Consider the following 24,392-nt stretch of genomic DNA (forward strand, 5'->3'; position numbering starts at 1 on the left):
CTTCTTCGTATACCTGGAGAAGATGCCAATTGGTACAATATTGGAGGCTCTCCCCCTGGTCGATCTCAATCAATTATATATACTTGTTATTAAATAAATAGGGGACCGCTACTGCGTACGTCTCTATCTTTCCTTAACGACGGCCACACGATGCAACGTTGTGCATAGCACTACTAGCTAGCCATGTCGAAAACTAACAGAGACTAGGAATTATGCGCGTACGTTCCAAGCCCATCGAGATCACACAAGCTGGCAGCACTATGTACACTACTAGATAACAGACTTTAGAACGATGTCCCAATTTATTATTAGCCTCGGCATTTTTTTGCCCACGAGACTAGAGAGGCCTTTAGTCCCGGTTGGAGACACCAACTGGGACTAAAGGTGGACCTTTACTCCCGGTTGGAGCCACCAACCGGGACTAAAAGTCCTCCAACCTTTAGTCCCGGTTGGTAATACCAACCCAGACTAAAGGTAGACCCTTTAGTCCTGGTTGGTAACACCAACTGGGACTAAAGGTCCCCTGATGGGTTAGTTCAAAAGGAAAGCATCACATCCATTGTTAGATGTGTTGTGTAGGTGGGGTGGTAAGCTACGCGCGAGGCAGTGCATGGGGTCTTGGGTTCGAATCTCATGGAGCGCAGCGGTGAGAGGCATTATTTTTTTTTAAAGCTGGGAGGATCTTTAGTTCCGATTGTGACAAACCGGGACTAAACAACAACACCTTTAGTCCCGGATTGCTAGTCCCGGTTGGGAAACCGGGAGTAGAGCTAGTTTTCAACCGGGATTAATCTCATTTCTGTAGTAATGGTATAACCTGCAGATGATAACAATCTATTATATGCACATACATGCGTACCAAAAACCTCCTACTTGCAAACCGGCCATTAGCACATATATGCTGCGTGTAGTATATAAGCAGATGCAATCCCTCTGCGTTTGTCATCAAGCCTAGAAGAAGCACAAGTCATTCAGCAGTTTCTGAACCATCTCCAAGATCAAGGCAGAGCTAAGTAGCTCACGGTTGTCTTTGATTTGAACAAGAAGGCCAGGCCAGATGGTGAGGATGAGGGCGGCCCTCCTCCTTGTTGCAGTGGCAGCGGCGGTGGCCGGCCTTGCCGCTGCCAATTTCCGGGATGACTGCGACATCCCCTGGGAGCCCCAGAACGCCAAGTTTACGAGCGACGTCAACGGCCTCTCGATGTCGCTGGTCATCAACTCCTCAGGTGCTGAATCATATCTATCGCTTAAGCTTGCTGCGATTCTAGCTTGATTTTTTTTAATGTATACTCTCTCATGTATGATGAACATAATTATTTCGATGCAAAATGCATGACATGTGATCGTCACGCGACGATTCTTATGCTACTGCCGGCTTGCAGGCTGCATGCTCCGGACAAAGAAGCAGTGCATCTACGGGACCGTGTCAACCCTCATCCAGCTCGTCCCAGGCAGCTCGGCCGGCACTGTCACCACATACTAAGTAAGTACTAGTAGTCTACCTTAATTTGTAGCCTCACTCTCATATATAGTGTATATCAATCCATGATTGACCGCATATGATGATGATGATCTGGTATATATAAACAAAAATTCAGGCATCCTGTGTGGGAGGCAACCATGACGAGATCGACTTTGAGTTCCTGGGCAACGTGAGCGGCCAGCCATACACCTTCCACACCAACATCTACACCAATGGCGTGGGCAACAAGGAGATTCAGTTCAAGCCCTGGTTCGACCGTACCCCACCACCGGCTACCACAACTACACCATCTCATGGAGCCCCTGCATGATCGTGTAAGCTGCCAAACCTACTGGCTGACGTAGTACGTTGAGGATGAGCTATGAGCTAGAAAAAAAAAATGACATGAAATGCACACGCAGGTGGTACGTTGACAGCATCCCCATCCGGGTGTTCCGCAACTACGAGAAGAGCTACGGCGTGGCGTACCCGACGAGCCGGCCCATGTACGCCTACTCTAGCATCTGGGCGGCGGCGGACTGGGCCACGCAGGGCGGCCGCGTCAAGACGGGACTGGTCCAAGGTGCCCTTCGTCGCTAACTACCAGAACATCCGCCTTGACATCTGCAAGTGCCCCGGCGGCGGCTGCAGTACCAACTGCCCGGCAGCGGCTGCGGCGCCCAACAGCGGGGCGTGCCAGCTGAGCCCCGACCTGCGGGGGCTGATGCAGAGCCTGCAGAGAAACTACACCATCTACGACTACTGTAACGACTCCAAGAGGTGGGCCAACGGCATCAAGCCAACCGAGTGCGGCCTGCCACAATACTGATGATCCATTACTCAGTCGCTATACATACCTTCCCATGTCTCGGTGGTCTGTTATTATTATATATGTTTGTTTGTTTGTTACACATACATGGAATGAAACTTCATTTTGATGCTTCTTTTTTTAACACACTTTAAAATCGGTTAACGGAGCCGGGCAAAGCGTCCACCTCTGCCAAAAAGCCCGTGTTAATGCGGCTTTCGCCAAAAGGCCTGTGTTAATGCGGCTTTATGGAGGCGGGTGCCCTAGCTGCCTCCATTAATCACAATAATGCAGCACGACCGCTTGCGTTAATAGCCTTCAATGGAGGCGGGCATCTTAAGGTGTCCGCCTCTGTTAAAACTTTAATGGAGGCGGCAACCACTACTACAAAATTGACTTAGACAGTGATAGTGTCTGCCGGCCCATCACTACCGGTTTGTGACTAAAACCAACAATGATACGACCAACCGGCAGTGATATTTGGGTCATCACTGCCGGTTTTTGCCATGAACCGGCAGTGATATTGGGTCATCACTGCCTGCCTGTGGCTTGAACCAGCCGTGATATGTTGCATGAAAAACTTTGTAACTTTCATATATGATGTCCAATGAAGACAAACTTTATACCAAAATTGTAGTACTCAACGAGGTCTATAACTTTGTAGTTCAAACTTTTTTGATTTGAGAGCGTTAAAATGTCCAAATGTGCACCGCAAGATTTTATACAGTTTCAATATGATCTATAGTCACAAGTGAGTGTGTAGTGTAGTTAAGGATCTCGGATGGAGAAGTGACCAAAACAAAAGTTGTAGATCTCGAAAAGTTATGTAAGTTTATAGTAGATAGATTTTTTTTATTTTAAGTCCTTATATCATGTCTCTCAATTTGATTTGCAAGATGTCATAGAATTCATACCGAAGGAATCCATATGTTCTATAGTCATAAGTGAGTGCATAGTGGTAGTTAAGGATCTTGGATGGAGAAGTGATCAAAACAAAAGTGTAGATCTCAAAAAGTTATGCAACTTGTAGTTGACAACTTTTTCATTTGAAATCATGTATCCAACGAAAATTACATTTGATTTCTCAAATTTAAAATTTGATTTTTTCAAAAGACCTCGGATGGAGAAATGTCCAACTTTAAAATCCTCGTTCACTACTACTTCTAGAAATTCAGAGGCTATTAGGTTTAGAGCATCTCCAAGAGTCTTTCTAAATCTCTGTCATGACCCAAAGTCATTCCACTAAAACTTTTAATAGAACCTCCTTAATCACCTTGCACAGCCCCTTAAACCCGTAAAGATCACCTCATCATTCTTGTAAAGGATTCCCAGTGATCTCTACTAGGACAAGGACTCCCAATTTGTAACTCAACCTTATCGACTCTCTCAAGTCAATCAAAGTCAACAACAGTCATCTATCGGTCAATATTAGAAAAATACTTAGAGAAAGATGTTAATCAACCTTTGTCATCCCCTTATGAGTACTTATCAACCTCTTGGACATGAAGATAGGCCCCAATGCAAAAAATCCCTTTCTCTAAATCATTTGACCAAATTAGTGGCGTCCGACACTATCATCGAATCGTCTGTCATTTCATCAGCTCAGCAGAACAAGTGGAGAGTGAGCTATCCTCGACTATCTCCATGTGGCCCCACAAGTCAGCACGAGTAAGAGTGTAAAGGCAATAGACTCGGCTCATCTCTACACCCTCTCTCAACCGTCCTCCCATTTCCCACTCTCTCCCTCTCTCTCTAGAAAGCAAGAATAAGGATGAACAAGAGAGAGAAGATGAAGGAAAAGAAGAGAAGGAAAGATGAGAAAACAAGAAAGAAAAGGAAGGATCAGCACCATGCCAAGCTCATGAGCATCACCATCTCTCTCAATGCTCAAGAACACTCTGTCTTGTCATTTCCTTGAGATCAATCCTCAAACCATAACTTATGATTCTCTCTATACATGGATGAAACGAAGTTTTGAAGTTGCTCCAACGTCCCAAGACTAAGCTCAAGATCATCTCTAGCTCAATCCTCTCATGCATCTCTCTAATGCATTTTGTGGATTGTTGCAAGAAAATCTCATGAATGGCCAAATCCATCTCTCTAGCTTGGAGGCAAGGTTGCTCAAGACTCCATGTCCAATCTTTGTGTCTCAGGAATCCTCAAATCTCAAAGATAAGTTGTCATGCCCAATCTCATGATTTATCTCTCAATTTCCCATGATTTAATCAATCATAAAATCACTAGTTGCACTAGCCCAACATGTCACCTAAACAACCCTAGAAACCCCTTGCACATACATGGTCAACTTCACCCCCAATCTAGGTTTCAATCAAACTTGAGCAATATGAACAATGAAAAACATAGGTTCTGTCAACTCATGATGGAGTGTCTGTCGCACTTCACGGAGTGTCCATCGACATTAGTACTTAGCCAAAACTCACATCCACACACTTTATCCTCATTATTAATAATTTCACATATCGTCCATGAGGATCAACAGACCATCCATCAAGTTTTGAAATTAATTTTTAGAGAACCCGAGAGCAACATGGATCGTCTGTGAGATACAAATCATCCAAAATGACTAAGTCCTAACACCACAGATCATTCTATGGAACATTTTGTCAAACCACAGAGCGTCCGTCAATGTCTACGGAATGTTCTGTCAGTTCACTCAGTGCCTAACCCACACTTGTTAGCTTCAGGAAATAACTCCGTGGAGTGTCCGTCCTTGCTAACAGAATGTTCGTTGAATATTTATAATGTTAAAATATTTAACCCTTAACCCTAGGACCTATCCACCCTATCACATGTCACTACTACAATGCAGGGATATAGTAATGTTGGCGGTCCTTATCGACCAAATTTGATCGCCAAATAAGATACAAAAAGAGTAGAATTAGCATAACTTACACACATATGTTATTCATATTGACATATTTCCACATGTATTGGAAGATCAATGTTTTGCAGAACATATACAAGAATACAATGGAATTATAGTCAAAGTACACCACCAAAGAAAGCGTAACATAGATCAACTCAAACCAAATACAAAGAAGGCCCATCCAACTGATACAACCAGGCCAAGCACCAATGTGGCAAGGACCCAGGACCAACTAGGAGCCCACCTGTGCAAGGTGGTGGCAAGGAAGGCCAGCAGGTGCAGCCACACCGCCCCCAGCATGGCTCAGCCCCACCTTGCTCTGGCGGTTCACTAATGACATGCAGAGACAGTTTTGGGTAGTTTCCTAATTTATCTCCCACCAAACCAACCTCAAACATGTATAAACGGATGGTTATAGCTCTCCCCCAAAACACACACAACTCAAGAGCCTCTCCCTCCAGTTGTATCTTTTTACTTTTTAGTAGTGTTTGGAGCTAGGCAAGACTCTTGTGAAGAGCTTGGACATCTAGAAGGAATCTTGGTATGATCAATATGAAGTGTTCTTCTATGTTCTTGTTCTTATCTTATAAATATAGTTATGTTATAGAATTAGAGCAAAGTTCTTATGTTATTCATTTAGCATATGAAACTTTATGCTTAATCTTTCATACAACATACATGTTCAGACCAAGACCTAAATTTAGGTGATGAGTTCTTCTTTAAGTTAGTCATGGTCATTATATTCTTGTGGGTTCGTCATCTGTCCCCATGGCGGAAGCTCTAGTAGAGGACTCCTAATAAAGACGGATGTTTCTGGCCAATGCTAGAGTAGTAACTGATAGCGTAGACGTGGTGTCTAAGCTATATGTTACCTTAGTTTGCCTCGTTCCCCATGGTTGAGGGGTGGGCGGTAGGTGGTGACAGCCCTGTTTGTCTCTTGTAATCCCCCATGTTCTGGTTCAGCGTAGAGCTAGAAGTCGGAGGTACTTGGCAGACCAAGTATAAGCCAGTGCCCGAAGTATGTTTATAGTGACCAAAGCTTTCTTAACTTAGATCTCTAACCTTAGAAATTCATGTATTTGTATGATTATCTGCTCATCTTAACATAGCTATACAAGATAAGCTTGCTCCAGTTTAGGTGTATTCTTTTATTTTTTATTCTTTCTTTCATCTTTATCCTTGAGATTGGCTTGAGTATGTGTGTCACACTATCCAATATTTATCCTGGCTTACCCCTGTTATGAACTTTGGTCTATTATATAGTCATGTTATCTTGACCATATCCCTACTAGAGACCTTTACACCATGCCTTCCTTTGGGAAAATATAAATGAACGATACCTGAATACTTCCAAGTGAAATGCTACAATAATATATCTGTGCGCTTATGGAATGTTTTTGTAAGCGTTCAGAAACGTCGTCATGGCATTTCTGGTGCCATTGCTAGGAAACATAAATCCTAGTGGTGAAGCTAAGAAATGCCAACAAGTAACACCAACTTGTGTTACTATAGGTTGGAAAAAGTGTTACTAGCTCTCTTAGTAACACATATTTTTTTGTGTTCTAGTTGGCCATGTTACTATATATTGGTTTATCATAACACATTTACTTGTCTACTAAAACATTTGTCTAGTGTTACAATGATTTTTGCTATAACACTTTTTTTGCTCTAGTAACAGTTCACATTATGGTATAATGCATAGTTTGCAACACATTTATTTATCTATTAGAACATTTGCCTAGTGTTATAGTGATTGTCTGTTGTAACACTTTTTTTTAGTTCTAGTAACACTTCTATATTATGGTAGAGCATAGTATGGAGTGAAAGAACACATGGTTTGTAACATTTGTTTATATCTATTGTAACATACTACAAGGTTTTCTCCCTGATGCAACGGCCTAAAAGTGTTGCAATAGGCCAAAAAGTGTTGCTACAGGTGGTGTCGATGTTTTGTAAACCGGACTAGTAAACTTATATGATTGTCGTGCTGCTCTAGAAAGACGATGGTAGCATCCAAATGACACCAGGATTTCTATTGGTTTAGGCTGGAGCCCTACGTCTAGTCTCAGTGATAATCGAGTGTGTGTTCCTCGTTTGAATGCTCTAAAGTTCTTACAATGTGGGGGTGTAAGAATGGTGGAAGAGGTAGGAGAGCTAGAGCTAGGAGATGAACTGCCTGAAGGGAAGCTTTAGGAGTCTAGAGGTTGTGAAGAATGTGTGGAGATTCAGAATGTGAAGATGATTCCAGAGGATGGTGCCTTGGCTGCCCTTATACAGATTTCAGGGCCAGGGCAAGTACAAAGAAGAAGGTTCTCCTAACCTAGGGGTCGTGAGCCCGAGGGAGGGGCCTTGCTAACTTGGCTCGCAAGCTATGCCATCTTGTGGAGTATGTCTGGGCATGGTTGTCGTCATGGTCTCACTACTAGAAATATCCACTTCTATGACGAAAGTCTTAATGATGAATCCAAAACCGTTATAAAAAATCATTTTTATGACAAAAATTTCGGTTTCGTCATAGATCACCATGACAAACCTCGAACCCCCTTATCTATGATGAAATCAGGTATCATCACAAAAAATGTCATAGAACAACACAGAGTTTTCATCACATATCACTTGCGTGACTGTTTTTGCTCTTTTGTGATGATCTTATTTAGAACAGTGATGAACAGGGCTTCGTCATTGAACTAATTATAGATCTATGATGGACAATATTCAATCTATAACAATGACGCTTCGTTATAGATCTCCACACAGTACCATCTCCCTCCGACGTGTACCTATGGGACCTACAGTTACTCATCCATGATGCTTGCAGTTCATCATAAAAGTCCCTGCTCGATCCTTTCTCCATGCGACATGTACCTATGGGACCCTTCGCTATCTAACTTGTGGGACCCAAACCTATGGGACCCTTCTCCATCCAACCTATGAGACCTGAACCTGTGGGGCCTTTCTCCATCTCCATCTGACCTGTGGGACCTAATGGCTTGCGTGTCACTTGTGCTTGTGTACCCTTCTCCATTTGGCTTGTGGGACCTAATAGCACCTTTCTCCATCTACATCCGACCTATGGAACCCGACGGCACCTTTCTCCATCTCCATCTAACCTTGGGACCCGATGGCTTGCATGTCACTTGTGGACCTTTTCTCCATCCGACCTGTGGGACCCGATGGCTTACGTGTCACATGTACCTATGGGATCTTTCTCCATCTCCATCCGACCTATGGGACCGATGGCTTGCGTGTCACTTGTTGCTGCCGGGGTTTAATTAAATTCAAACTTAAAAAACCATGAGACATGGAGTCAAACTCAGGACCTAGAGCAAGGAATAGACCGTCTTCATCATTGCGCTAGACGCCTAGTCACGTTGACATGTCTTTGGAGTAGTATATGTTCTCTTTGTGGATAGGTTGACTTATATATTGGATATATCCCTATCGCCTACAAGTGGAAATAGATCTATGCTCGTTGGACTTACGACGGCGGTGGCGGTGGTGGTAATGGAGGATCTCCAATGGGCTGTGGTCACTCAGGCGTCCTTTTGGAGGTTAGGCCGTGGGTCTTTGTAGTGGAGCGCGGTAGCATTGACATCCATGTCTGTCATGTGCCATGGTAGAGGCGACAGATCCAATCCGTAGGTCTCCTTTCTCGCCTTTTCCTATTCACTTCACTGTTTTGGTCCTTGCTTGAACATGAGGTATACAGGAAACATTGTAGCATTTTAGATCTTTTTAGGCCAATGATGATGAAAAGAACTAGGAGGTGACATTGGTTGGTTTTCTATCGGTGCGTGTCACTTGTAGATCTATCTAGGCAAATAAACTGGCCCTTCGCTTCTGCCTTAAACTATTTTTCTATCTAGTGCTTTCTTGATTCTGCATTTCTATTTTGTATGCTCTAGTGCCACAAGTGAGCCCTTATGGTATCTTGAACTTGTAACATATCTGAGTCCACATTTCTATGCCAATGATGTCTACATGGCTATTGGATGTATTAGGATGCAGCTCATATGTTTGCTTTCTATGTCTTCTCCTTATTAACAACCAAGTTATCCATTTGGTTCCAAACAAGATGAAGGCATCAAAAGCAAATCAATGCTTTGTGTCCATCATTCACATGACTGAGGCCACTAATTAATGTCTAAGCTGCACATGTTGCTATTGATGCCAATGATGATCACTACCACTTGTTCACTGACATTCTACTTGTGAAAACTAAGGTAGCCTATTCGGGTTGTGCAGATTTGAGATGAGTCATCCTTGCTATGTTGTGTTCGATGGCCACAAGCTAGAAGTTTACTACAACTGGCCTGACTGCCATACACAAGTTCATAGGTTTCATGGTGCTTGTTATAAAAAGTACAACTCCTATGAAGAAGGAATTATTGCCTTCAAGTCAAGAACCAACTCAAATCTAGCCTTAGCTCATGACGATGACTTATGTCTTCAAAACTATGGGGTCACTCCTAGCCTCTCGCCCACGCTGAAGGACACGATGGGAGAGGCCGAGGGTTTCCCATAGGTGAGTGACTAAACTATCATGAGCGAGAAAAGTGCAAATTAAATGCCCATTAATTTGTCTAGAAAAGTTCGACCTCCTTCTTACATGAGTGCTCTAGGCATTTATACGCCATAGCTAGAGACGCGATGGAATTACATTAGGGGTCGACCCTAGTTGGTAAACGCTATATAAGAGCTAGGGGTACGATGGTAATCTCCTTTCCTTAGCCTACCACTCTCAGGTCTAGTTGCTGATGGGACGGTCCCTTCTCATGATAGGCAACAACCTTCACGCACCCCTAGTGAGGGTTTGTTCGCCGCCACCATCTCATGACCTCCTCGCCATGCTCCTCCAGTGCAGCTGACCTTTGAGCGTGCCAGCTAAACACACAGATGAAATAAACTGATCAAGGGCACCCTTGTTGTGGGGGGTGATGCCCAGGATGAGGGCGGGTTAGTTGAGCTAGTGCTAGGTCAAGGGTTAGGGGAGGAGTGGTGCTAGGGGTACCTCCCCCCAATAGCAGCCCCTTGAGGGTCAGGCCCAGCGTGATGAGTCGGAGCAATGTTAAAACTTGGGGAGGGAGGCATGGGTGGGTACCTAGCTTGCGGCCTCGGTCTAGCGATGCCTCTTTTGTGCTCGACTAGAGGTGGGCCTTTGATTGATTTGGGTGAATGGGCCTAGTGTGGAGTTGGATGGGACACGGGATTATTGGGTGTTTTCTGTTCGTGTTTTTTTCAAGGAGTGGTTCATGAATCTTCGAGATGTGCGCCGATTTCTTTCCTTAGGTGCGAGTGCTTGGTGCCTATAAATAGTTATGGTGGGTTGGGTTTTTCATTGTTGCACCTTCTGTTTGCTGGCTGGTTGCTGCTGAGCTTGTTGAGCGAGGGTTCGATTGTTGTGAGGGTTGCTTTTTTTGAAGGTTCAGGCTTTTGCTGGCTTAATCTACCACGTCACACTTATTAAGGTACTTGCTTGGTTGCTTGTACTTGTCTTTTGAGTTTTGTTTGTACTGAAGAGTCTGCTGGCATGTTTTGTAGATTGATGACTTGTGTGAAGAAAACTACGAAGCCTGTTGATAGTTCAAAGGTCGCTGACTCTGCTTCAGATGTTGTAGTGAGCTTCAAGTTTGGTTTATTGAGGGTTACTTCGAGGGACTTGGATGAGTTCACAAAGGCTGGTTGGTTCGCTCGAGATCTTGTGAGGCCGTTTGAGGGAGAGGTTGTGCCCGATCCTCTTGATGACAAGGTTGTTGTTTATAAGGAATTCTTTTTGGCTGACTTGAGGTTTTCGTCGCACCCTCTTGTTGTTGGTGTGCTAAAAAGGTTTAACCTTAAGTTTCATCAGTTGAACCCCTCTAGTTTTGTGAAGCTTAGTATTTATGTTTGGGGTTGTAAGTCTCAAGGTGTTGAGCCACATCTTGAGGGCTTTGCCGACTTCACTAGGTCCATCCTCAGCCTTGGAAGGTGACTATTGATGGTAAGCCTATGCATTTGTAGTTTGGTGTTTATACCTTTATGTATCGTCAAGGTGCGGAGGTTCCTGTTCAAGCTTAGAAAAACAAGTGGGCTTCGCCTTGGACCGAAAATTAGTTCTATATTAGGATGGAAGGCAAGCCTAGTCTTTGCAGAAAGCTATTGAGGCTTGATAGTGTGACTACGGAGGGTATCATGACTGATGGTTGTGACGCACTGTGGATGCGCTTAGGACTTTATTGCATCATCAGTGTGCGCACGACTTGGTTGAGGAGTTTGTTTGCTCGAAGGTTTTGCCTTTGAGGGCTAATCAATCATGGTTTGTGGTAAAGGATGATGAGAAGTATCGGGCGTGTGCTTTGAAGGGTCTTGGCATGGATGTCAAGCAGGCTTGGTCGATGGTGTTATGGAAGAGTGACAACCCAGCTACTGGGGTTAAGGTTGTGTATAAGAAGGTTCTGGAGGCTATGGAGGAACTCATCAGGGCTCTTGGAACTACTGAGAATAAGGCGATAAAGATTGCCTTGGGTTGATTTACCTGGATTGGTGCTTTGACTTGCTTGGGTTGATTTACCTGGATTGGCCATTTGTGGAGCTAAAAGATGCCGAGGTTGGCAAGAAAAGAAAGTGAGCTAGGGCTGGTGACACGCTTACGAGTACATCTAAGCAAGGTGGGCATGGTCGTTGGCGCGCTAGGGGATCTAAGGTTGATCATGTTGCCGTGGCGAAGGTTGTTGCTTCATCTGCTGCCTCGTCTGTGGCGATAGCGAGGCCGGCGGCTATGGTTTCGCTGGTGCCATGGTCGAGCATGGTTGCGGGCTTGACCTGGCTATAAAATGCCAAGTTTTTCCTGGCTACCTATTTTGCAAGTGATTTTGGATGACGATGGTGATGATGGTGAGGAGAAAGAGGGGAGAGAGGGCTCTAAGGAGGTGAAGATTGATAGGTCCAGTTCCTCTAGCAGCAGCAGTGAGTCTAGAGTGAGCAGTGATGATGATGATGAAAACGATGAAGGGCATGATGAATTGGGCAACCATCAGCCTATGGGTTCTAAGGAGCTCAGGTTTCTAAGGGCAACCATTGGCCTGTGGGTTCTAAGGGCAACCATCGGCCTATGGTGGAGCTAATGAGGGGAGGGAAGTTGAGTCTAGCCTAACCAGAACTAGGTCGAGGCCTTGCCATCATCGCATGCATATCATGCAGGAGGGACGTGAGGTTGCTATTGATGAAGATGAGCCTGGAGCTAGTATGGGCAAGCATGCTCTTGGCAAGGCTAGCCACAGTGGTTTGAGGCATTTTGCTATCCCCTATGGTGCTGATGAGCCTAAGATTGACCTTTTCACTAGCCCTGACCACCGCAATTGCCATCTTATTAGGACTGAAGAGGAGTGTCGGTTCTTGGCGGGGACCTATCGTTGGATTTGCATGCCAGAGGTGGAGTTCCTGATGTCCCATGAATCAGTGGATCATTTGACTGAGGATGTCAAGGTGGCTAGGGTTAGAGCCATTATACTTGCTCGAGCTACACGTTGGTGCCATGGTCATGTTGAGACTGAGCTGAAGGAGCGGGTTGCATCATTGGAGAAGGAGAAGATTGACCTAAAGGCTAGAAACAAGGAGCTATCTAGGCAAGTTGGGTCGCTTGAGGCCTTGATTGTGAGGAATAAAGATTTGGTTGAAGATGCGGAGGCATGTTTGAGTCGTAATGTTGACCTTAATGTGGAGCTGAAAAGAAAGGACGAGGATCTAAGGAAGGCTGAGGATTATCGCAAGAAGGCTAAGGAGTTGGCAGAGGAGAACGCTAAAAAGTTGGAAAACTCACATGCCACTTTGCTTGCCTATATGCAGGAGGCGAAAGTTACCATCGATGCCACTTTTGTTAAGGGTGGCATGGAATCGAACAGGGTGTTACCCAAAGCTGATCCTACTATGTTTTTAGTGTGGCTTCAGGCGGAACTTGGCCAGTTTTGTCAACTATTGGATAGTGTTGCTGATTTTGGGGCTTTTGGGGCTGTCCTCGCCATTGTGCAGTCTTTTTAGGCTGCTGGATGCGATTATTTGAAGAGGCTTGGGCGAGTTAACCATAACTTTCCTAGTCTAGTGGATGTGCGGGGTGCTACAAATGACTGGCTTTGCAAGAATGTTGTCACGTGTTTCTTGATGAAGTTTTGGATAGAGGGCGAGGGTTGGGCTATGGCCTTTGATGAGGCAGCGGCTGGCACTCATGAGGTACATTGGGGCTTTAGTCATGTTGTTTTTTTCTTCCATTTCCCCCCTTTTTATGTTGCTTATGATTTTGTTTATTTTGTTAGCTGACTTAGCCCTAGGACGCCCCGACCTCCGCTGTCAGGACTGGTGAGGAAGGGTCCTCTTCAACAAGCATGAGAGTCATGACATTTGCTATTGGCGAGGCATCTGCCAGCAAGATCGCTGCTAGGGCTGGTCACAAAGGTGTTAACGTGGGTATTGGGACCGAGGAAGCATGAGTTGATGGAGCGCCAGCCATAGAAGCCATGGATGTCGATACTACTGGGCATGTTTGACGCACGTGTGCATCATAGTTAGGATGGTGGTGTCTTTCAGAAAACAATTGGAGTGCCTCCTCTATGCGGTCTACTCTTGGTTGGTGATTAACTATTACCTTCATTATGTAGGTTCCTGTGGGGCCTGTGCATGAAGTGTTGGATGTTTTGCCCTAGATGTTAAATCATCAGGATACGTTTATTTCTGGCGCATCATGGGCGCGTGCTAAGTCCAAGTTTCCCTTGTTGTCATTCGATCGTTTTTGGTGGGCGAAGCTTGGTTTATATGATAAGAAGAATTAGGAGGCGAGTAGATTTTAGCGGAATGCAGATCTTATGAATCGTCAGTCCGAGTGCTTGCTTTTTGGTTTGGGGTCTAATTTGGGTGTTTTGGATGATGTTGATGATGATGATGCTATAGACTTTATTTTTGGGCGAGGGTGCCTGAGTCTGGATGCCGAGGAGGAGTTGAAGGTGCCGAAGGCAGAGCTGTTGGATCTTGATGAGCGAGACCATCGATGTATGTATCGCGTGAGGGTTTTGGAAGGTGATTTGCCTTTGGTTCCTAGGGCCCCCATTCTTTGGGGGCCAATTGTAAAGGTTGAGGGGTCAGGCGGGGTGAGGGTTTGTAGGTGGTTGTCGATGATGTTGCTGAGTTTGTAGAGAGTGTAGTAGATGAACTAGTTGAGAGTGTGCTAGAGAATACAGTTATGGAGATGGCGAGGGAAGTGGCATGTGAGGTGTGTTTTGAAGAGGATGCTCTCGATGTCTAGGAGTTCCAGCGTCGAGGGTCGATTGGAAGTCTATTTTCTATCGACGTAACAATTGTTGTTGTACTTGTTGTAATTTTCACATGTTGTTGGGAGCCCCATCGAGGGTTCTAGTTGTTGTAAACAATATTTGGTGCTGCTTAACTGACAAGTTAGGATACCTTTTCTTTTTAGGCGAGGCTCGCTGTCTTTCATTTTCCAAGACTTGGTGCATAGCGACGCCCCCTTCTCTTTTAGGTGAGGCTCACTATTTTTCATTTTCTAAAACTTGCCATACAGTGACGCCCCTTTTCTTTTAGGCAAGGCTTGCCATTTTTTGTTTTCTAAATCTTGACGTGTAGCGATGCCTTCTTTTGTTTTGGGCGAGTCTTGATGTTTTTGTTCTCTAAAACTTGAGGCACAGCGATGCCCCCTTTTCTTTTAGGCGAGGCTCGTTGTTTTTCTCTCTAAAACTTGACGTGCAACGATGCCATCTTTTCTTTTAGGCGAGGCTCACTGTTTTTCATTTTCCAAAACTTGACGTGCAGCGATGCCCCCTTTTCTTTTAGGCGAGGCTTGCCATTTTTTCGTATTCTAAAACTTGGCGCGCAGCGACGCCCCCTTTTCTTTTAGTCAAGGCTCGCAATTTTTTTGTTTTGAAACATGACGCGCTTTGAGTGAAAATAGAATGAGAGAAGGATGCTGGGTTTGACTTTATTTTCTTTGATGGGGGTTACATAGCAGTGCTAGTTCTCCATACATTAAGGGTTTGCCATGGTGAACTTTTTTCATTGTCGTCTACGTGGAGGATGATGTGACAGTTTCGGTGTTACTCGCCGATTGATGATGAACCTTGGTAAGCCCTCGGTGATTTGTTGTCGCCTTGGTGATGGAGGTATCGGTTGATGCTGTCTTGGTTCGCCGTGGGGTCATAGGTTTCCTCCTTCTGGAGCTTGGACCCCATGAGGCTCCGTGCTACTTTGAGCGCAAGTTTCTCCTAGAGCGCCTTCATGTTCTTGTTCTTAGCGGAGCTTCTTTGACATGTGGCTAATTGCCCACTTGTAGGAGGGTGGGATTGAAACCCCTCCTCTTGAATTATCGGTGGACAACGCCATAGTCCTTGTTGACTTTGCTTTCGCTGAACCTTCGGTCGAGGGTTGCTAGATATATGCGGTCCTCCGGGCTCGCATAGTTGAGCGGAGGTGTCGGCTAGTGCGCACTAGCTTTCCAGTAGGAGGTGTTGGCGATCCCTTCACTCCGGGGTTTAATACTGGCGGTGAGGGAGCACTTCGGGGGGGGGGATGTTATGTTTTTTCTTGTGGTATCCCCCTAAGTGCTCTAGGCTTTGGGACTGCGTTGATTGGGCTGAAGAATGGAATGTTCCAGCTATCCCTAGTGTTATGTTTGTTCTTGTGGTACTTGAATTGTCGAGGGTGGGTTCTGGTGGTTTTTAGGTGGGGCTTTTCTCTTGTGAGGGTTTGGAGCTTTGAAAGGCATTTTTGAGTGTGGGGAGGTTGAGGATTGTGGTTGTTGCTGTGGTTGCTGATCGACCCATTGGGTGGATGGGGATGGTATTTATAGGGTGAACCGACTGTTGGATTTTGGTGTGGTTGTTGGTTTGTAATGCTGATTGGGTGGGTGGTTTGTTTATGGAGCATTTAATCTCAGTCGATTCGTTTCTCAATGTAGTGGTGAATGTGGCTGGTTTATGAGAGATTGGTGTTTTGTTGGTGACTTTGGTGAGTGGAGCGAATGTGTCATTTGAGGTGATTGGTCTTGTTTTTGAATTTTAATGATTGATTTAGTATTCTTGTGGGCCCCCTTTTGTTTTGTCCTATTGGATTTTGAGTTGGCGGTACGAGGATGCCCTTCGGTTAGGGTTGTTTTGCTTTACAAGGGTGTTCACGTGCTTTGACCCTTGTTTCCATTCTTTGTTTTGAGGATGGGTGGCATTGTGTCTATTTTTATGTATTGGGGATATGGGGATTTACGTTGTGAGCCCCTGGTGTTTTTGCGAGGGTGCTGAATTATTTTGACCTTTGTGTCCGTCCTTATCTTAAGGGTGGGTGGGGTTTGCTTTTTGTGAGCCCCTAGAGCTTTGCGAGGGTGCTCACTTGTTTTGAACTCTACGTCCGTCCTTGTGTTAAGGATGGGTAGGGTTTGCTTTTATGAGCCCCTAGTGCTTTGCGAGGGTGCTCACTTGTTTTGACCTCCACATCCATCCTTATCTTAAGGATGGGTGGGGTTTGCTTTTGTGAGCCCCTAGCGCTTTGCGAGGGTGCTCACTTGTTTTGACCTCCATGTCCGTCCTTATCTTAAGGTCGGGTGGGGTTTGCTTTTGTGAGCCCCTGGCGCTTTGCGAGGGTGCTCATTTGTTTTGACCTCCATGTCCGTCCTTGTCTTAAGGGCGGGTGGGGTTTGCTTTTGTGAGGTTTGGAGGAATGTTTTGTACGAGCGGTGGTTGATAGGTTGGAGACCCTACTTGGTACAAATCTTTGCCTGTGCTTTTTCGTCGATGAGGTTGGGTTGGCTGTGACCCACCCATTTCGGCAGAGGTTGGAGTTTTGGGGAATAAATATTATATTAGAGGCTAGAGCGACTGCCTCATTAAAAAACCTTGCGCCCCTTCACAAGGAAAAAGAGTGTAGCGCTGAGTTTGTACATTGTTGAATGAAAAAAATGGAAAATTACATTGTGCGAGCGCACGCTAAGGCACCGCTAGGGATAGTATTTTCGAAGGTCATCTATGTTCTAAGTGTGAGGTAGTTGGTTCCCTCGCTATCTTGGAGATTATATGCTCCGGGTCTGCTTGCCTGAGCAGCCAAGTATGGGCCTACCCATTTTGGGTGGAGCTTGCCCGCCATCTTCATGTTTTATTTTCTGACTAGCACCATATCTCCTGTGTTAATTTGGCGGGGGTTAACTTTCTTGTCTCACCACCAGATAGTTTTAGCTTGATATAAGTAAAGGTTGTTGACTGCTTGGCATCTGAGTTCTTCTACAAGGTCTTTTGTTAACTGTTCTTCATCAAGGGTGCTTGTTCCATCTTTTGCAAAGGTCACTCTTGGTGATTTGTGAGTGAGCTCTTCTAGGAGGATGGCTTCTTCTCCGAAGAGGAGTTTGGAGGGGTGAATTTTGTTGCCCTCGACTCGAAGGTATTGTGTGACCATATGACTGAGTTGAGTTCCTCTGCCCATTTTCCCTTGGGTCTGCTGTGTAATCTTTCGGAGATGCCTTGGAGGGTTATATCATTTGTTCTTTCGATGAGGCCATTGGATTTAGCGTGTCTTACCGAGGCGAAGCACAACTTTGTACCTATCTGCATACAGAACTCCTTGAATATTTCTCTATCAAATTGGGTTCCATTGTCTACTGTGAGTTCTCTTGGCACTCTGAAGCGGCATATGATTTGTTGCCAGAAGAATATTTTGACTGTCTATGTAGCAGAACCAACCAATTTATAAGTGCACAAGTAGAATGGCAGCCTGCAAGTGATCACACTATCATACTTGAGCCTATATAAACACGGTAGTCCATCGAGTACCACGAAGGGTCTCGATTCAACCAACATACAACCAAGATTGTACATGATTCAACATACATGTCACACGTTACATAAAGTTCATAAATACAATTCATCCATCAGAGTACGAATTAAAGTTATTACAAACCAAGTTCAAGTAAAATAGTAGCGGAAGCAAATTAAAAGTTTGAAACCAACATGTGCAACATTGTTTAAATATAGTGCTAGCTTGTGATCACACTTCCACAAAAGCATAAGGGAGTGATTAATAACAGATGCCTGCCCAGGGCTTACTCCTCGTCTAAGGCGGGACAGAAGCAGTTCTTGCAATAACCATGATAAACTGTACCATCTGCAACAATGGGAATAAAACCCTTAGTACAAGAAGGTACTTAGCTAGACTTACCCGTAATAAATCAAAAATAAAGTGACTCCAAGGATTATGCAAGACTTTATAAATGGAGCTAGCAAGGCAACATTTTGCATAAAAGCGACTAATTTAGTTGTACAATTATAATTCGGTCATCAAGTTAATTATAGCTATTCTTCTCTATATTAGCAACTAACCTGTGCCAAACATGTGGTATATCATTTAGTAGCATACAATAGTAACCATAGCCGGTATAATAATTCCTTGTTCATCATAACAATCATTCCATAATACATTTACTACGATGTTGGGACTAGCCAAGTTTCTCACTATTCAAGAGAGACGGCGATTCGAATTGATTTCAACCAGCTAGAAATTTATTCCGAACATAAACCTAGGTAGACTAGATCAACGGTCATCTTAGGTCACCTTTGGTACAACTCAGGTCCACATTTCGCGGGTTGGCCCAGCGCCGCACAATCAGGGACAACTAGCTGCTAGGATGTTCAGGCCCGGCCTGCCCTTGGGCTCATGTCTAGCTCCTCGCACATCCTTACTACCATCTGGAGTGCACACTTTTATAGAACGGGGCCTGGCATGAGTTGAGCTACTCGGCTTCATGGTCGAAACGAGTTATCTGGCCAGCTAAGTGAGAGGCATGCATTCAATCTCAACAAAAGCGCCAATAATGGTACGGTCCTTATTTGGCATAGATAGAATCACATGAGTCAACCAACACATAGACTCCACCCGGCCTTCATTTACATTACCCCATGGTTCTTTTTCATAATAGCAAATATAGCCAACAGTGCTTCGGTATCCACCTATATCTCGCAGGTGACAGTAAATCACCCAACTTCTACTGGTCTAAGCATGGCTAAGCATATATTTGATCACAGACCTATATAGGGTTAAAGGTATATGTATCTGGACATGGTAGTTCTATGCATCAAGTGTTTCTAATAAACTCTTATAACCTAATGCATCAAATATAAGGGACTTAAGTGATATTTTATAAAATATAGGAGACTTAGAATGCTCTAAGGCTTGCCTTTGAGGAAAGAGGTTGGACTATGATCCAGGCACTCAAGGAGGTCCTCAAGAGTTTGCTCCTCTTCTTTTGGAGCTATGACCTAAGCTGTTTCCTGCTGTTCCTCCTCTTCTTCTTCGTTGAACTCCAAAAGGGTTATCCCTTCGGACAATCCTATATGCATGAGCATAAAATAAGATATCACGACTGCATATATAATAACATGTATAATATAATATAATGTGATGAATGCATCCTCATAAGTGTTTTCAATAGCATTGCATTAAGGTGATAACAAGTTATATTTACTTTTACTGAGTAGGTGCATATCTCTTCTCTAGTAACTTAAACAAACACTAATGTAAATTATTTTCTGGACTACAAGACAACAACCACTTGTTTTGATAATAACTAGAGATATACACATCAAAATAATATGGTTGTGGACATTCTGGGAAGATAATGAAATTTCCTACAACTTTCTTTTAATAATCTCAAAGTGATTCAGCTATTATCTAGGTCAAATAATTCAATCTTTCAGATCTCTCCAGAGAGCAAGTATTTCTAATAGTAGACTTCTAACAGTTATACTTCTTAAATCATAAGTTCTATGACTATGAAAATTTAACACAAGGTATATAGGTAAGTTATCTACAACTTTGTTATTAACCATCTTTACAGAAAAGATCATTATCACCATGAAATCATCACCACAACAGAAACTATACATGCAGCCATCTAGTTGAATTATAAGGCAATAATTAACTAGTTACCTATAAAAAATACTTCTAAGCCTAACTAATAACATAAATAGATCATATGAGTCACAACCACCACAGAAAACATCATGGTTAAACATAAATAATTTATTTATATTTATTTATTAATTTCCATAGATAATAAGGTGATTTAAAGGATAAATATTTCTAGTGCATTATAAATTTTGAGAAAATTACAGTAGCCTACAAATTACCTTAGTAGTCCACTGTATACATTTCATGCCATTTGGATAAGTGTAGCTTCCTCTACAAAAATAACAAGTTACATAGGCTTATTTTAGCAAAAATAGTTTAGCATAGTGAAAAGTGTCAAGCAACAGATTTAATATTTTTCTTACTTTCCTCCTAGCATGAGAATACTATGCACAAATTTGTATGCTCATATGTTATATATTTGTACCCCAATTAATTTCACTAGAAACTAGCAACTAATTAGATTAAATGTGAAGACCATAATACAAATATGCTTACTGTTGGTTTAATATTTTTTCTAGCTAGATCATGTCAACACAAGACCAGAAAAATTGGAGTCTCATTTTTATCACTTTCCTAGCTCAAGTTCTGCATTTTACAAGATATAAACTACTTTAAAAGCACTTAACTTGCTCAATTTAATTTACCTAGTAAAATACCATAAACAGTATATTTCATATTTTTATTAAATAGTACACTTGATAATGAATCCAATAAAATTTGGTTCACCCCATGTGGACACTCCTAGCTCTAGATATGAATTTTTGAAGTTTGTAACTAAATCTGTGAAAAAAAATTAATAAAGAAAAATCAAATTTCAAATCGGGCGCTACTACTAGGTGCACCCAGTGTATACTCCCTGCTGCGACTGATGACTAGGACCCGCAGGTCAGTGGGACCCACACGATAGAGAGATAGAGCAGAGCATCAGCTTGACCGGCGGTGAACTCACCGATGGCAAGGTCTCCAGCGGTGCGGTCGGCACTGACGTGTTCCCCATCACATTCCGCATCCAGTGAGCTAGATGGTCGAACCTCTAATGACGGTTGACTACAGCAGCAGTGCTAATGGTGGACGATGGCGTTGTGTTGTGGTGGGTTCATCGTCTTCGATGATGGCAAGCCAAGGCGTGCACTGCTGTGACTCTACGGTGCGGATCGAGCCACGGTGAAATGGCGGTGAGCTCTGGCCACGTGCATGATGGCACGACGGTGCACAAAGCACAATGGTGGTGTCACTGTTTTGACAAAATGGCGGCCGCAGGTAGGTCTCCATCATCAGGGAAGGTGCAACACCTCTAGGCAACACGGTAATAGGTACCAGAGCGGGCTAAGGGTGGCCGATGAAGTCAATGGCAGCTAGCGCGTGCTTGCAGCCATGGAGGACACGCACGGCGGCGTTGTGTGTTCCCGCATGATGGTGGTGTTAGCGGTTAAATAAACAATGACATGAGTATATATGACCTAAGGCGATAACGAAACTAGGGAGAAGGAGGTAGGAGGCATGGTGGATAAGGCTAGCCGTGGTGAGCTCGAAGCTCGGCAGTGCTCCATGGCCATGGCGGCGACAGTGACGCATAATGCAGCCTTACCCTTGCTCGAATGGTGGTGCTAGCAGGTCAGCAAGGTGGAGGAGGTGGTGGCGGAGTTGTGCACATGAGCTATTAGACAATGGCATAGTGGTGGCAGTGAGCGAGCTCGACGGAGGTGCGGTGGTGATAACGGCGCTGCAGTTCTGCTTCGGTGAGCGTAAGAGCGAGAGAGAGTGAGGGTAGGGACGCGCGATGGCCTCTTTAGTGCATGCCCAGCCACAACATGGCCTAGCTCCAGCGTGTGTATGCCACATGGTGGCCATGGCCTATGGTCAGTCAACCACAACGCCGCGCTGCTCCAGTCGGTTTCAGGCCTGCAATAGATGACTAATAGAACAAGTTCATGTACATGTTACTCCTAATCCATGGTGAATCAGTAAAAATGGTATTAGTGAAAGTTGTAGAGCTATGTGAGTACTACAACTTTGCTTTAATGATCGTGGTCTAATTGAAACTAGTTTACAAACTACATTGCTCTAAAGTGGGCTACATTGAAACTAAAACCGGTTAAAGAGCGAAATTTCAAGTTTTGAAAACAACATTATGTTGATACTTGTGAGCTATATTTGACCATGTTAGACACTGAATTAGCTCAAGACCCTTAAATAAAGTTTGTTACCCATGACAAGAACTACAACTTTTATTTAGGTCACAGCCATGCAAACAATCTAAGCTACTGTTGAACTTTAGTCATACTAACATCATGAAAATGGCATTTCAAATGAAACCAACACTTAGAAGCAAATTTAGTCTATGTCATGAATATAAACATTGTTCCATTTATCATTCTAGATGTGCCTAAGGTGTTTTCATGACCTCACCACCATCTCATACATTGGTCATACATGATTGCAAGCATAAGCATATATATATAATCAACATTTCATGTGACAATGTATAAGAATGAGATGAAATTTCATATGCTCATGTTCATGAATGCTTGGATGATGCTTATGCTCATGAAATGCGAGTGCCAAATGCAAAGCTTAACACTGGGGTGTTACAGCCCCTCCCCCTTATAGGAATCTCATCTCGAGGTTTGAAAGATCTACCATTCCTCATAAGAGGTGGGATAAACCTTACATAAACAATCCTCCCGTTCCCAAGTGGTGTCTTGTTCACTATGGTTATTCCACACCACTTTATAGAACTTAATGACCTTGCTCTATGTTACTCTTTCCATATCTTCTAGCACAAGGATTGGTTTCTCTTTATAGGTCAAATCCGATTGGAGCTTAATGTTGGTGGGTGCAGTGGCTTCCTCAGGTAGCGAAGGCATCTTTTCAACTGAGAAACATGGAAGACATCGAATATCACACTCATCTCTGGAGGAAGTTGTAATTTGTAGGCGACATTTTCTTTTCCATTTAATAATCTAATACAGCCCTACATATTTAGGGACAAGCTTCCTTTTTACTCCAAATCTCTACACTCCTCTCATGGGCGAAACCTTTAAATACACATAGTCTCCCACTTCAAAGGTTGGTCTTCTTCTTTTATCAGCATAACTTTTTTGTCTTGACTGAGCTGCTTTCATATGCTGTTGGATAATGCGTACTTGCTCTTCAACTTCGGTGACAAAATCAATGCCAAAATATCGTCTTTCTTTGGGCTCAATCCAATTCAAGGGAGTTCTTAATTTTTGACCATACAAGGATACAAAAGGAGCCATCTTGATGCTCGCTTGATAACTGTTGTTGTAGGAGAACTTGGCTAAAGGTAGCCACTTCTCCCATGAACCCTTGGAAGATATAACACAAGCTCTCAACATATCTTCTTAGATCTAGTTCACTCGCTCGATCTATCCTGATGTTTGTGGGTGATATGTTGAACTTCTGATTAGTTTAGTTCCTAAAGCTTGGTGAAAGTGTTCCAAAAAATGAGCTATAAACTATGGTCCCCAATCTGAGATTATGGTCCTTGGTACTCCATATAGTCTCATGATTTGAGAAACATACGGCTTAGCGTACTTCCCAGCTAGATACCTTATGTTAACTGGTACAAAATGTGCTAACTTGGTGAGGCAATCTATAGTGACCCATATGGAATCATGACCTTGTTGCGTCAACGGGAGACCTGTAATAAAGTCCATACTTATTTCCTCTCATTTCCTGCCTGGGATGGAAACAACTGAAGTAATCTAGCAGATTTCAAAAGAATAGCCTTCACTCTACAGCAATTATCACACCTACCGACATAGGCGGCGATCTCTTTCTTCATCTTGGTCCACCAAAAATGGGTTTTCAAATGTTGATACATTTTGCTACTACCTGGATGAATAGACAACTTGGATGAATGAGCTTCATCTAAAATTTGATTTCTAAGTTCACGGTCTTTTGGTACCACAAGTCAGTCCTCAAACCATATCACACCTCTCTCATCCAACCAAAAATGCTTGGTTTCTGGTTCTTTCATTTTTCTCTTAATGTGAAATACACCTACATCTGTCTTCTGTAGTTCTATGATTTTGCTCTCAAGTGAGCAACTGATAGTGATATTGTGTAGAACCACAAAATGTAACAAATTAAATCCATCTTTCTCGGATGGTAGTCCACTTCCAAATTATAGTCCTTAATCAGCTCTAACCATCTTCGTAGCCTCATGTTTAGCTCAAGTTGAGTGAAGATATATTTGACACTTTTGTGGTCAGTATATATGTGACATATGTTTCCCAACAAGTAGTGTCTCCATATCTTCAATGCATGAACAACTGCTTAAATGA

General features: G+C 43.5%; 1 pseudogene; it reads left to right on the top strand.

The window, feature by feature from the left end:
* The first annotated feature begins 1,057 nt into the window (after nucleotides 1–1,057).
* On the top strand, nucleotides 1,058–2,291 carry LOC136463217 (probable xyloglucan endotransglucosylase/hydrolase protein 26; annotated as a pseudogene).
* The last annotated feature ends 22,101 nt before the right edge of the window (nucleotides 2,292–24,392 follow it).

This window comes from Miscanthus floridulus, chromosome 7 (assembly GCF_019320115.1).
Source record: "Miscanthus floridulus cultivar M001 chromosome 7, ASM1932011v1, whole genome shotgun sequence".
NCBI classification, from domain to species: domain Eukaryota; kingdom Viridiplantae; phylum Streptophyta; class Magnoliopsida; order Poales; family Poaceae; genus Miscanthus; species Miscanthus floridulus.